Raw genomic sequence first — 14,980 nt, 5'->3', positions numbered from 1 at the left:
AATTGAGGCATGAATATTCAAAGAGTTATAATTAATTATAGAAGTTATGGGAATCTCAAGAGACCTTCGGTTATAATGTGAAGAGTCTCTCCTATTGTTATTTATATCACATCAAGCGAATGGCATTGTACACTTGATCTTTTATAATCAATGAAATGATATTTTGTTGTGGCTGGGTTTTTTCCCTTCATTCTAGAAGGGTTTTCCCATGATATTTTTGGTGTTCCTTGTTTCAATTTTGTCTTCTTCTTATTGCTGGTTATCTTCAAGGATTTTTGGGCTCTAGATTTAACACTCTCTAGACAAGCCCATTTACTGGTACACATTGTTTGATCTTTTCTCTTAGGATAATTTATTTTAGAGCTTGGGGAGGAAATTCTATGGGAATTTTCTTTAAAGGTCTTTGATTTTTTTGGAGGTGTCATCAATTATTGGTTACCTCAATAAAAGCTGAATATTTTAAGAGTTCAACTACATCTCTGCTACTGAAATTGAGATGACCCTTGCTAATTAAATTATCATTAACACTGATATAACACTGGAGAATTTGTCAAACACTTGGCAGGAAATCAATTTTGTGCCATTTAAAACAGAATATCAACTCAGTTCAAATATAGATTGAAAAGTATATTTACATTCATGGCAGATTCATACAACAAGCAATGTGTAATCAAAAATAGTTTCTACAATTATTGATGTATGTAACTATAGACTTTCAAAAAAGAACATTGAAACCTGGATAACCCTGAATCGCCTACATTTGCTGGTGTTGGTAGCGGATATCAGATCCAAGCAATGCCCAGCTTTAGCGGCAAAATTAACAGTCGCATTTCACAATGCGTATGCTCGTCAATGGATATATCAAGATTGGAGTGGGCGGTCGAAATTTTGTAATGCGCAGTTCGCAACCCGATTATACTATCGACTGGGATTAACTTGAAACTAGGGAATCCCTATCCTCAAACAAGCCCTTAGATACCCGCCGATAATGACCCTGACTGTGGTAGGTAAGAACCTTGGTGTGATTGCCGGCTTGAATAATTCAATCGCTAAGTCTTGGCCACAAATTGCGTGGCAAATCGATCCCAGTTCTGGCCCGTATTTCGCCTTTAATCTCTGCAAGGGAACAATATAGATATCCGCAAATCTTTCAGTCCTACAATACTATACTGGTCTTCAAACGATGACGAAAATACCATGAGGAAGGTTGCCCGGACCGGATGACTCAATTCTTGCTTGCTTGGAAATGAATCGCTGCTTATAATCACCTCAAAATTTAAACCCTCAGACTTGTGACATGAATCGAATTCTTGTCTGATACCAATTAATATTTTTCTTCCTAGCTTCCTTTCGAAATTTCCCTAATTCTGCAATAATTTGATGAACAACAATTGATTCTTCTTAGTCAATCAATAATGCAAGAGTCCCCAATTTGGCCTGAGGCCACAGATTTCTGCTATGTTGAAGTGACTGCAATATCACTTCCTGATTGCAATAATTCGGATGATATCTCACATCCTCAAAATTGCTTACCCATGGAAGTTTTCGTTTCCAAGGATAAGTTGAGAATTTGCAGACCAAATGACTACAAATTGCTCCTATTGAAATAGAAGTCGAATCCACAAACCGCTTATGCAAATGGGTGCCTCTTGTCCTCTATTTATTCACTTTTTTTGAGAAGTCGCTGGAAGCTTCCAGAACAACTTATTATAATAACTTATTATAATGTATTTTATTATTAATTAACTTTATAAAATTAAATAAATAACTTTATAAAGTTAAAGTACAATCTCAATTCAACATTAAGACAAGTAGGCCCCACTTACTGGATAATAACTTTCTGAGAGCAAGAATGTAATCATCTGTCAACAGAATGACTCTCTCTTCCAAAATTATTTGCCTAAGAGAGTCAATGATAGGCAAATCCCTGGTAGAAGTTATGTCGCTAGAAAGGGGACATGGCAGTCCGTCCTTCCTGAAATTGCTTGTCCTTAAGCAATCTTAAAGCTGGATGCTGCAAAATTGTTTCATTTTTCCAAGTGGCATCTTCAACTGGTAGATCTTTCCATTTAACCAAATATTCTCTGATTACCCTTTTGCGGAGCTGTTTTTCCCTACTTTCCAAAATGAATTCCGGCACTAAGATCAATTTCCCTTCATCATCCAAAGGAGGTAATACTGTAGAAGGTACCACATTCTGTCCCAGCGCCCTTTTGAAGCGCGATACATGGAACGCATTATACACTTTGCTATCTGCTGGAAGCTCAAGCTCATAAGCCAATTCCCCTATTCGTCTGGTGATCCTGAAAGGCCCATAATATCTAGGCTTGAGCTTTTCTGACCCACTTCTTTTAAGAGTAGATTGCCGAAAGGGCTGAAGCATGAGGTAAACCATGTCACCAACCTCAAAACTTCTCTCAGTTCTCTTCTGATCTGCATATTGCTTATATTGATTCTGTGCTCGAGTGATATTATCTCGAAGAGTGCTAATAATGTCTTTACTTTCTTGAATCAAATCCCCTGCACGTGGAACCCGGACATCCCCCATCAACAAGTCAATAAAGCTCGGTGCATCATACCCATATAATGCTCAGAAAGGTGTCATCTGAATTGACATGTGAAAAGTGGTCTTGTAACAATATTCACACAAATAAATCCATCTTACCCATTCCTTCTGCTAATCAACCACGTAATTCCTCAAGTAGCCTTCCACCCACTTGTTTACTATCTCCGTCTGTCCATCAGTCTGCGGGTGATAACTAGTACTGGGTGTGAGCTCAGTGCCACATAATCGAAACACCTCCTTCCAGAAATGACTCAAGAATCTGCTATCCCTATCACTGACAATACTACGAGGTATCCCATGTACCCTGAGAACCTCTCTGAAGAATACCTCAGCTACCTGTACTACTGTATAAGTCGTGGTGATGGGAAAGAAGTGAGCATATTTCGTTAGTCTATCCACCACCACATAAATGCAATCGCGTCCTTAAGCCTTGGGCAACCTTGTAATGAAATCCATGGATATGCATTCCCACTTTTGTCTAGGGATGGGAAGTGGCTGTAGGAGTCCTGCTGGGAAGGTGTGCTCCTGTTTATTCTGTTGACAAACAGGACACTCACGAACATACTGCAATACATCCTTCTTGAGTCCTTTCCATGTAAACCGTTCCCACACCTGTCTATATGTTTTAAAGTACCCGGGATGACCGGCTATGGGTGAATCATGAAGAGCCCGCATAATAGACCGTTTCACCTTCGATCCTAGGACTAAAAAGATCATGCTCTTGTAAATGATCAAGTCATCCATAAGTGAATACCTGGTGTCAACAATTGTCCCATCAACTATCCCAAATGCCCAAGAGTCTCTAACATACTCTGCAACAATCAAATGCTTCCAATCCTCAGAGATCGCAATCATCGCACTAAGATGTGGCCTACGTGACAAGGCGTCTGCTACAACATTCTAAGTGCCCTTAACGTATGATATATCAAAGTCGTATGCCTGTAGCTTACTCACCCATTTCTGTTGTCTATCATTGAGATCTCTCTGCCCAAGGAAATGTCTCAAACTGTTGTGGTCAGTTTTTATACAAAACTTACCTCCTATTAGATACTGCCTGAATTTAGCTAATGCGTGCATGATAGCTAACATCTCCTTGTTGTAAATGCTGAATGTTCTCTCTGGCCCACGGAGTTTCCTGCTCTCATATGCAATAGGGTGTTTGTCCTACATCAAAACAGCCCCAATATCATCTCCTGAGGCATCACACTGAAGTTCAAATGGCTTCGAGAAATCGGGCAATGCTAGTACCAGGCATGAAGTCATGATCTCCTTAAATCTGTCAAAACAAGCCTGTGCCTTTGCTGTCCAAACAAAAGCTCCCTTCTTAAGCAAATCTGTCATAGGAGCCGCATGTCGCGAATATCCGCAAACAAATCTGCGATAGAAGCCACATAAACCAAGGAATCCTCTCAGCTGGGTCAGGTTCTCAGGAATAGGCCACTCCACAATAGCACGAATCTTATCAGGATCCATCCGTACTCCTTTTCTGCTGATAATATGACCTAAGTATAATAACTCGGTAATACCCAAATCACATTTGGATTCTTTGGCATATAAAGACTCTGCCTGCAAGGTCTTCAATACTGTCTCTAAATGCTCCATATGCTCACGCCATGTCTGACTGCATACCAAGATATCATCAAAGAAAACCAACACAAATTTCCTCAGCTGATGATGGAAGACCTTATTCATGGTGGACTGGAAAGTAGCTGGTGCATTGGTCAACCCGAATGGCATCACTACAAACTCAAAGTGTCCACAATGACATCTGAAGGCAGTCTTCTCTATGTCCTGTTCTCTGACTCTAATCTGGTGGTAACCGGATCTCCGGTCTATCTTACTAAAGTAGCATGCCCCATGTAGTTCATCTATCAACTCATCAATTCGTGGAATAGGATATCTATTCTTAATGGTCTTCTTATTCAGCATTCTGTAATCAATGCACATCCGAAGAGAACCATCTTTCTTTTTTACCAAAACTACTGAAGAAGCAAAAGGAGACTTACTAGGTCTAATGTGTCCCATTGTGAGAAGCTCCTTGATGGTTTTTTCTATTTCATCTTTGAGCCTCTTTGGATGCCTGTATGGAGTGATCATAACTGGTTTAGCACCCTCTTCTAATTCGATGATGTGCTCAATCCCTCTATCAGGTGGTGTTCCAGGTGGAATATCGCTGAATACCTTACTATACTTTCCCCTCAATATCTGGATGTCTGGATGATATTCCATCTTTTGTTGTTCCTCCTTTGTAGGCATGAGAGTACACACGGCTGCCCATTCAATATCGTTATGCCTCACCAATCTTTCCAATCTTTTGAGAGAAATAGTTCGGATATCACTATTCCTGATAGCTCTCAACACATGCTGCTTCCCATCTACCTCAAACTTGATCTCCATGTCCTTGAGACGGAAAGTGACTTCGCCTAATAAACGTAACCATGCCATACCCAAAACGATATCCAAGTCGCCCATATTGACCACATGGTAATCTGCTTTAAACTCATAATTATTCAGACGTAAAGGCATGTCTCTGACCATTCTATTGCACTTAAGAGTGTATCCATCGGCAACCTGTACTCAGAGACCCTCAAACTCCTATGTCTTGATTCCACGGCGCTCAACCAACCGTGCATCAATGAAGTTGTGTGTGGCACCTGTATCAACCAATGTGATCACCTTCTGTCCTGCTAGAACACCACGTAACCTAAAAGATCCCTCCTGCTGAATACTAGACAAACGCCCCTGCTGTAAATGTAACTCAATTTCTTCCTTTTGTTCTGAATTTCCTATTTCTCCTTCAAGTTCTGAACTACTGTGATCATCCTCATTTGCTGCACTGTCGGAATCTGACCCTTCGTAATATGCCCACATAACTCTGTTGGCCTTTCGTTTAGGTCTCAGAGGACAATCATGGTCCCTGTCATATGGGCCTTTGCAATAGAAGCATAGTTTCTTTTTGCGCAAATCGTTTAATGCTTTTGCATCCAAGGGTGTAGTGGATTTTCCTTTGGTTTCAATACTCTTTCCTTTATTCTTATCAAATTTCTTATTGTCTCTGAAAGAAGTAGTACTCTTGGAAGTGAACCTACTAGAAGGTGCTATTAGCTCCATACTCTGCGCTTTCCTCATGGCCTCCTGAAGTGTTGGTGGATCAAATGCCTTAATCCACCCCTTAAGGGGTTCAGACAATCCTTCTGTGAATAGGATAACCAACCGTCTCTCAGACACATCCTGTACCATAACTGACAACCTCTGAAATTCACTAATATAAACCTCCAAATTGCTTGACTGTCTTAACTGAGCGAGGTCGAAAATAAATCTCCGGATCCTTTTTATCAAAATGTTCAACCAATCTATCCACAAAGTCCTGGTAAGATGTCACTTGGTTGTGCTGCAACGTAACCATCCCGTGTGACCACCAATCATGAGCTGCTCCCTCCAAATGCAAAGTGGCATATCTGATGGCATCTATCTCTGACATAGGCCTCAATGCCAGGAATGTATCCGACTTATGAACCCAAGCCTGTGCTGTCATTTGACCACTACCATCGAAAGATGGTAAAGTGAGTTTGCTAACAGCTCACTGCAGCTCACTATCATGACCTCCTCTAGGCCTCCTATTCTGACGACTGCTCCTCATATGCTCTCTCCTCTGGTTCAGATAGCGGTCAAAGTTCAATAGTTCATGCACATGCGGGGGTAATGCTTGCCATTCAGCAGTAGCAGCTTTGAAATCATCCTAAAAATCATCCGGCAATTCGTCTTCTCCTATCTCCTGAGCCTCCTCCCTTAGGAAAGTGGGACGAGTAGGCCTGTTTGCTGTCCATGATCTGCGCCTAGGAGCACCCTGTGAGCCTGCCACACTTCTATTATCATGATCAGGTGTACCTCTGCTTGTTCCTGAATCCTGGGCTAAACAACTCTCTCCATTATGGTAGTCAAAGCTTGTAGTGACTGAGCTATTTCTTGCTGTCCGGTAGTCATGATTCTGTAAAACTCTTTGGTTTCATCATCATCAATTCTGGGAAATCTAGGTGGACTATGTGATTGTCTTTCACCCATATCTCTGCCCTTAAGTATTGTTCTCCTACGAATATAATATCTGGAATATGGTTGCATAAGATGTCCTACCCAACAGGATGGCAGGAACACTGCTCTGATACCACTGAGATGACCCTTGCTAATTAAATTATCATCAACACTGATATAACACTGGAGAATTTGTCAAACACTTGGCAGGAAATCAATTTTGTACCATTTAAAACAGAATACCAACTCAGTTCAAATATAGATTGAAAAGTATATTTACATTCATGGCAGATTCATACAACAAGCAATGTGTAATCAAAAATAGTTTCTACAATTATTGATGTATGTAACTATAGACTTTCAAAAAAGAACATTGAAACCTGGATAACCCTGAATCGCCTACATTTGCTGGTGTTGGTAGCGGATATCAGATCCAAGCAATGCCCAGCTTCAGCGGCAAAATTAACAGTCGCATTTCACAATGCGTATGCTCGTCAATGGATATATCAAGACTAGAGTGGGCAGTCGAAATTCTGTAATGCGCAGTTCGCAACCCGATTATACTGTCGACTGGGATTAACTTGAAACTAGGGAATCCCTATCTGCAAACAAGCCCTTAGATACCCGCCGATAATGACCCTGACTGTGGTAGGTAAGAACCTTGGTGTGATTGCCGGCTTGAATAATTCAATCGCTAAGTCTTGGCCACAAATCGCGTGGCAAATCGATCCCTGTTCTGGCCCGTATTTCGCCTTTAATCTCTGCAAGGGAACAATACAGATATCCACAAATCTTTCAGTCCTGCGATACTATACTGGTCTTCAAACGATGACGAAAATACCATGAGGAAGGTCGGCCGGACCGGATGACTCAATTCTTGCTTGCTTGGAAATGAATCGCTGCTTATAATCACCTCAAAATTTAAACCCTCAGACTTGTGACATGAATCGAATTCTTGTCTGATACCAATTAATATTTTTCTTCCTAGCTTCCTTCCGAAATTTCCCTAATTCTGCAATAATTTGATGAACAGCAATTGATTCTTCTTAGTCAATCAATAATGCAAGAGTCCCCAATTTGGCCTGAGGCCACAGATTTCTGCTCTGTTGAAGTGACTGCAATATCACTTCCTAATTGCAATAATTCGGATGATATTTCACATCCTCAAAATTGCTTACCCATGGAAGTTTTCGTTTCCAAGGATGAGAATTTGCAGACCAAATGATTACAAATTGCTCCTACTGAAATAGAAGTCGAATCCACAAACCGCTTGTGCAAATGGGTGCCTCTTGTCCTCTATTTATTCACTTTTTTTGAGAAGTCGCTGGAAGCTTCCAGAACAACTTATTATAATAACTTATTATAATGTATTTTATTATTAATTAACTTTATAAAATTAAATAAATAACTTTATAAAGTTAAAGTACAATCTCAATTCGACATTAAGACAAGTAGGCCCCACTTACTGGATAGTAACTTTCTGAGAGCAAGAATGTAATCATCTGTCAACAGAATGACTCTCTCTTCCAAAATTATTTGCCTACTAGAGTCAATGATAGGCAAATCCCTGGTAGAAGTTATGTCGCTAGAAAGGGGACATGACAGAAATTTAACTCAACCATTCAATTAGCTCAGCCATTGATCTGACTTGAGAAGAATATTTATTCTTTTCCGGAGCAAATACCTTAATCTCTTTGTGCATTTGTGTTTTCAACACTTTTCTTTTCCTACTGCTATAGAGCTTTTTCCGGAGCAAATACCTTAATCTCTTTGTGCATTTGTGTTTTCAACACTTTTCTTTTCCTATTGCTATAGAGCTTTTGTTGCAGAAAAATTTCTGGCTGAATTTTTGAAACAAATGATACATACACTCGAATTCCTGAATTTCATTAATACAAATGAAAAAGAAGATTTACAAAACAAAATCAAAGCATACCCACCTTGGAATTCAAAGACAACTGATTAAAATTGCAGAAAATGCCACATGAGATCGAAGCCATTTTGTAAAAATGAAACATACTTTGCGGAGGATAACCTGAAACTGAAATCAATGAATAGAAAACAAGAATCTATTTGCAGAGTTTTGTGGAGGATAACCTGAAACTAAATCAATTAATAGAAAAAGAAGAATCTATTTGCAGAGTTTTAGGATCATACTACAATGGAAATTCTTGGTATCTTTGTTTCAATATTAGAAATATATTTCTGCACAATACCCGAAGAACGTAGGGATATCTTTTTCAGATTTGTACAAATCATATTTTCCTGATTATCTCAAATGCTTCCATATTAAAGAAAGAGAATATTAGTTTGATAAATATCTAGTTATTCTCTTGCGTGTATGGGACAAAGGAGGCATTAGAAAAGAAAAACAAGCTGAGTTTGTAAATACGAGGAAAGAAGATTTAATATACAGAAGTTGCGGATTAGTTTGTATTTCCCTTTCAAGGGCTATTCTTTGATTTTAACAAAGAGTATTCTTTTGGCTTCTATCTGGACGGTATTTGAATTGAAAAAAGTGATAAAATTTCTCCACAATTTTTTGCAAGGCTTGCCAACTTTTTAAAAATGATCCATTCAGCCATATTTTATTTTAGTTTCCTGCCTTTGAATATTCAGCATCATACAGTTGATAAAACATATCATGCAGGTTATCTTGTTCCTGGTCAGGTAATCATTATATTTTTATTTTTAATTTAATCTTTATTGGGTAATATACTATTATGAGAATGATCCAAAGTCCCTTAATGATTGTTAATCTCATTTTATTATAGGAGTACTTGACTTTATAGGCTTCAGTTTTAGATGTAGAAGCTTGGGGTTTTGGTGAGATAGTAGCAGATCGAGAGCAAGCTATGTACAAGCAACGGGAGCCACCCTTCACAGAGCAAAGGCAGAATGTTAGAGATATGTCTCATTTTTTTTGGTTGTTTGGTACATTTTAGTACTTCTAATTTGCTTCTAACTTTCTGTACAATGAATCCCATCAACCTATTTTCACTATTTGCCGACATTGACATTGTATCTTTCATTTGTTGTTTTAGAATCTGATTTAATTTTCCTTTTTGAAGTTGAAGAATGCTCTGCATGCATTTAATTATTAGCTTGCTTAAAGTTGCATCTTGTTTACTATTGTAGGTTGACCTGAAGACTTTTGGAAATTGGGAAGACTTGCCAGAAAAGATGATGATGGATCTAATGTCCAATCCAGATAGAGTGAAAATAAGGACCGTTAAATGATTTCAATGTGCATTTCCTGTTTCCTTTGGAGTGATTCATCTGTTGCCCACAACTGGAGGATAATTTCCAGAGACATATATGCATGATCCTTGAGTACATAACATTTTTCCTACAACCTCCAGATGTAGGATGAATTTTGCAGCAAGAGATTGCAAACTCAAAGAGAGTAGCAGAAGCTGAAGCTTTCGAAGACAAGTCATATGCATGAAGCATCTACACCAAAATCAGTACCATGAACAACTGCAAGTCCATTGGGCGAGTTATATTGTGATATTAAGGATAGAATATACATAAGTAAATCTTCCTATGGGGGTGCATTACCTGCTAAGGGTCAACCATAAAAAATAGAGATCTTTGTCTTCACCTACAGTAACAGTATTATTATTTTGCAAATTGTTTATATGTTCTGGCTATGTAATTTGATCAAAAGATGACTCTGTTTTATGAATGGATTTTATCAGTGGATTATTTAAATCATGCACTGTTGGTAGTACTATAATTGCGGTTACTAATGCTACTTAAGTTCTATATCTTTGATTTACTTGAATTGCTGGCTGTTTAGAAGTTTCAAGCGCTGATTACAATCTGAAACTCATGCAAGACGAAAACCAAGGAAATAGAATTGCAGAGCTTTCTTACAGTTTTTTAACATATAAATTCTTATTTTTAATTTGCATCTTTACATGTAATAAACTTATGTACTTTCATGGAGCATCTGTGGCTGGAGATGAATTTCAGGACTGACACTTTTTTTCCCAAAATATGAAAAAAGGTGAAAGAAGCCTGAAATATATCGTTTAACACCATTGAACAAAGGAAACCGAAAGTTCTAAACTAATGTATGATGTTTTTTGCCTAGGGACAGCAGATCTTGTCTTCTCCCTTTCCTGAGTGGAAATTGTATCATTCACTAAGACTCCACTGCTAGACTTTGGAGGATCATTTGCCATTTTCAAAGTGGATATTTGATCATCTTAAAGTAAAAGTAGCATGTCCAGCATTATTCATCAAATGAATAGAAGCACATGCACCAATGCTAGCCAAATTAAAAATGGGGCCATTTCCTAATATCGATTACGCGCTTCACCACCTTTTCAAGTAAGGAATTCTATAGAGGATTCAGACTTTCACAGTAACCTTAAGCATGATTTCAACTTCACGTAAGTTAAAGATCAGCATGAGTTGATAGTGATAAAAGCTAGCGTGGAACCCAAGGTTGAACTTTTTTGGGCCAGCTTATGCACAAGATACCATGTGTTTCACCTTTTGGATTTCAGATTTTTTTATTTTATTGTAGATGGGTTTTCTTTTTGGATTTAACTGATCCAAAAAATTGGATAAATTGACATTTAGATCACTGAGGTCATGTCATTTCAGTTCGTATGATGCACGAGATTTCTCAGCTATTATATGGGATTTTAGGGGGAGCGCACAAAGGATCTTAGTCACCGCATATGTGAATGTTATAAGTTTGCTAAAGGTGGTTGTCTTCTGTAAAGGTGATGCATCGTCGGTCACATTTGCTTCCTGCATTCTAAGAACAATAAAATAATAATACTAAGTCTTGGTCATGCACAAGTCTCTTCTTAATGTTATCAATTATGGTATTACTTAAACTAATCGTCTTTTTGGTGCTAGTTGTCCCATTCTCATGTTAGATTTTGTTTCCATGTAGGTACGTTGGCAGGTTGTTATGGTGATGATAGTTATTTCTTGGCAATTACAAGGATACTTTTTGCAAAACATGTGTAACTACTCACACAACACATCACACGCCAAGCAGAGGCCACAAACAAATTATTTTCATTACATTAAACTAAAGTCTAGCCTGAAAAGGATTGCACACAAAGAAATTGGAATGAGCTGACAAATGCTCTAGGATGGATGAAATCTCTTCGATCCAATATTTGTGCATTCTTCTAAACATAAATTGATGCATCTTTGGTTTGTGTTATTCTACTCTCCAAATTTGCAAAACTATTAGACAATCCATATTTTTCTATCAGCGTAATCATTGCACCTATTGGTACAAGTGATAGTTATAAATAAATCAATATAATTAAGCCAATAGGCTTCTTTATTGTGGAACACAATGGTCGGAAAAGTGTCAAATACTAGAGATTTGTCTTATATCAGATGGCCAAAAAAGTGTAACACACTGGAAATTTGTTTTACACTTCCACCAATGTATGCATTAATGTACGAAGAGTGGATAACCACTATCATATAAAAACATCCTATAAAATTTGGTGGTGTCATTTGTGGGGTGTGTGGTCACTAATTGCCTAAGTTGCAGATTCGGGTTTGGGGATGGATTCGGGTTCAAGGTTCGAACAAAAAAAAAAATCTCATTCAGGTTCGTGGGTGGGTTCATGAGAGTATATCTATACAATAGAATAAGAGAAACTTGTGGGTCCTCCTTGGTTCATCATGGGTTCTCCCGGGTTCGCTGTGGGTACTCCTGGATTCGCTACGAGTTCTTATGAGTTTGTCGTGGGTCCACCCGGGTTCACTATAGGTCTGCCTATGTTCGCTCTGGAGAAAACCTGAGCAGACCCACAATCCAAAATAAGGACCCTGCATGTGGAGCGAACCTAGGTGAAGCCGCAGTGAACCCGAGCACGAACCTAGACCTGGATCCAGGCAGTAGGGTCCGAACCCGGTAACTAAGCTAATTGCAGGTTCCCAACACTTGTCTGTCCCAAGGAGAAAGGGTGGCATTTACCAAGTGTTCGTTAGAGGAGCATACAAACATTAGAAATACATTGTTATTAACTAGCCACTAATGAACTTTTGTAATTCATGAGCCAACAACCTCTTCTAATGACACGAGGGTATGGTCAACAACCTCTTTGCCCATACTTTTATGAAATTTCCTATTCAGTACTTTCCAAACACAATATTAAGAACTGGGCCTAGGTAATTTGTGATGATTTTTTGCCGCTTAAACAAATTTGTTTTTGTGCAGATTTGAGAGCTTTGAGTGAATGTTCTTGTGGGTTTTGCGAAACCCTTTTGATAAGCAAGGCATAGGATCTTTGGGTTAAGCTTGCGTTTTGAATATGCATGTCCATTTTATAGGCATTTGAATTGAATTTCACGTGATTTGTTTTGCTTTTATTTTCTCCAAAAGTATTGAATCGATGTTATTTATGACAGGCATCTCAAATATCATATAGTGTAAGTCTGCAATTTATAATTTTGATTCAAGAATAAGTATAACGTCATTGTGGAGAGTAAAGATTTTGATAATTCAATTCACCACAAACTTTCATTTTCTTAAATGTAAAAAAAGTAGAATAGGGGGAAATACTTTCTAATAACAATAGGATGAAAGAGTTTTTTATAATTTTGAACTCGAGAATTAGTCATTTTGAAGAGTTAGATAGTTCAATTTGTGACAAACTTTAATTGTCTTGGCTGTAAAATAAGTAGCTTTAAAAAGTTTTGTTTTCTTTTAAATAAAATAAGTAGATTTAGAAAATTGTTACATCCCAATTTTTTGGCTCAATCAAAAAATGTCCATATAGTCGTTGAAGTTTCATGTGAAGTCAGTTGACAGGTAAAATTAGTTATGATCATGTGAAATTGTAAGATGGTTAATCTTTATAATTTCATATGGAAACGCAATGTTAGTTAATCCTTATGATGTTATTACAATGTTACTTTGAAATCTCGGAAAGTTGGTTATTCATCATGAATTCATGGGAAGTGAAATGGTGGTTAGTCGTTATGATAGATATGAATAATAATTTTTAATAGTAATTGTGATTATATTAAGGAATATGATATTATCATAGAGAATGTCTTCCCAGGAGGATGTCAAAAGGGTGGAAAACATTGCCAAAAAGGAATTGGGCACAGGGAGCACCACCTACCATTGAGCAAATAGGTAGGAGTCCTAAACCACCACGACCAAGGAAAAATGGCTAGGCAAACAAGAATATACTAAAGGACAATCATGAGCTAACTGTTATAACTTATATAATTTAATAATTGCTCAACCTTAAATCAAATTGAGAACAATAGTTACCTTCAAGCAATATTATTTTATGTTTTAATATTATCTTATGTCACTGACACCTATATCTTATGTTTCATACTATTATATGTTCTAGTATTATTCTTTGGCAATAGTTTTATTATTTCAAATTAAGAGACCATATTTCTATATTTCATTTCTTAGGCCTTAAATTTTTTTTTTGCATGGTCATCTTTCGTAGTTCCTTTTCCATCGGGCCATTTTATTATTCCTTATAATTTATTTATATTTTGAAGCAATGGTCTTTATGAACGCCTTGCCACCTCAGTAAATTCTTGCGTAATTGAGCATACACGTAGAGTCTTTTTGCATATCTTTGCTCATCTCACGATGGATTTATTATATTGTCTCTTACCTTTTCGAGCTTCTCTTCAAAGTATCATTTTTCCTTTTACCGAGAATCGTTTTGCTCGCCATAGTTTTTGCTCGTTCCAAGATAAAGAGTGATCTTATATAGTAACTACTTTGAGAAAGCCGAGCTTGTCTAAGTTGCCCATCGCCCTTTTAACGTGAGTATAAGATTGGACTACACAGGTGTGTGGCACACTCAACACCGAATGATTGCATTCTCCAAATCACACTATACCATTCTCAAGTCATGCATTATAATTTGAATTACTATCTTTTTCTTCGAGAAGTCATGCATTTGAATTACCCAACTTGCCTGCTAAGGAAAGCTTCATTAAATTTCTTTTCTTAAGTTCAAATTTGGAATGATTTAGCCGATGTTCTTTTTGTTTAATTGATATAAGAAAGAGTCATTTTGTTAATGAAAGATCATGTCTATGATAACATTTTGAGTATGATCGTGCTTATGTTTTCTATCAAATGAGTGCCAACTCATACAACTCATACAGAGGTATGGTTAATATACTTTGAGGTGAGTGTTGCACCTGTATGATAATGAATTATTTAGGAGAATTATATTTCTCAATTGTAATGCCATAGGCCAATTTGGGCATAATAAGATGGCAGTGTCTATATTCAAATACCAGATATGACTTAAGGAATCACCCAGGAATTCATCCATGAGGACCAGCATGGTCGAGATGAAGGGTGTCAATGGAAATACCCCTACAAGAAAAAGTAAACATAAATCAATA

Source organism: Cupressus sempervirens, chromosome 10 (assembly GCF_028749045.1).
Source record: "Cupressus sempervirens isolate cs-2001-9-10 chromosome 10, ASM2874904v1, whole genome shotgun sequence".
NCBI classification, from domain to species: Eukaryota; Viridiplantae; Streptophyta; class Pinopsida; order Cupressales; family Cupressaceae; genus Cupressus; species Cupressus sempervirens.
The sequence above is the reverse complement of the archived record's forward strand: the minus strand, read 5'-3'. Positions refer to the sequence as shown.